This window comes from Aplysia californica, unplaced genomic scaffold (genome assembly GCF_000002075.1).
Source record: "Aplysia californica isolate F4 #8 unplaced genomic scaffold, AplCal3.0 scaffold00523, whole genome shotgun sequence".
Lineage (NCBI taxonomy): Eukaryota > Metazoa > Mollusca > Gastropoda > Aplysiida > Aplysiidae > Aplysia > Aplysia californica.
In genome coordinates, this window is record NW_004797793.1 from 363577 (window position 1) to 364789 (window position 1213).

The 1213-nt window shown below is 38.7% G+C and overlaps 1 protein-coding gene across 1 annotated transcript in view; it reads right to left on the reverse strand.

Annotated features, from left to right (window-relative positions):
* The window catches only part of LOC106012830, a 4733-nt gene that overhangs the window by 600 nt on the left and 2920 nt on the right, over positions 1-1213 (reverse strand). The gene's annotated exons all lie outside the window — the stretch shown is intronic.

A 1213-nucleotide genomic window follows, 5' to 3' on the forward strand; every position in this document is an offset into this window, starting at 1 on the left:
TTTTTTTTTGGGGGGGGGGGTTTCGGATTTTAAAAAAAGCAGGGCTGTCTGTCAAGGTTGTCCTTAGCGTATGTTGAAGTATGTATATGGCCGAGAAGAGTATGTATATGGCCGAGAAGAGTATGTATATGGCCGAGAAGAAGATACATGATACAGTATACTGGTAAGCAAAACAAAGGTTCCACTTTTTAAAAATTGCGTATCAAATCCAGTCTTTTGAGTGATTCTTTACACTTTTGCTTTCACGTGAGTAATACTAAGTTTTATAAAGAGTACGTCATGTTTTAACAAATGACATTTGGATGCTTCAGTTAGATGTAGTGTTCATAGCTCTAACATTTGTGTCACGACGTGGTGTAATCAGGTGCTCGTCAATTTTTGGGCATGTAGATCTAGAGTTATTGGTATCTGTTTAAAGCTTGTTCATTTGTCTTGCTTTCGGTGAAAAAAATATCCATTTATCTTGGATACAAGTCGAGATATTGGCGATTGAAGGGGGTGGGAGTTGTGGTCGCCTGGTTTCGGAGGTAAAATTAGCGAGAAAATGGCCGCCAAAGTTTTGATTATTTTCTTAGCTTGATAGATCTAATCCTTTGAAACTGAATATGCACTTTTTTGTTCCTTTAAACAACGTTTTTAGTGAAGTGCATACAGAATGTTCTTTAACGGGTGTGAAATGTGTTGAGCTAAAAAAAAGCACAAAAAAAGTCGATAAAGATTCACAAACTTGCGGGAAAATGCCAGTTTCTTCACGTTACTAATTTTGACACGCGCCTGATTTCATCACGCTGCCTCACGTTTTAAAAAAAAAGAAAAAGAAAATTGGCCTTTTTCTCGGCCATGTGACGAATTTTTTTGTTTGTTTGTTTTGTTTTGTTCTATCTTTTTTATTTAATGAATGGCAAGTCTTTGTTTATAAATTTAAAAAACGCTATTAAAAAATAAGAAATGTGATCATTGTCACCCCAAAAAAGATATGTAGGCTTCCGGTTTAGCTCAACGTCAGAGCAATCGAGTCATTGGCATGCTGCGTGCGATTCTGTTGTAGCCAGGACATTCATGGTCAAGGTTTTTTCTGGGTTTCTTCTGTTGATGAGTCACACAAACGCACGCGCACGCGCACGCGCACACACATACACACACACAGACACACACATAGACACACACATAGACTCACAAACACACACACACACATACACCCCCCCCCCCCCCC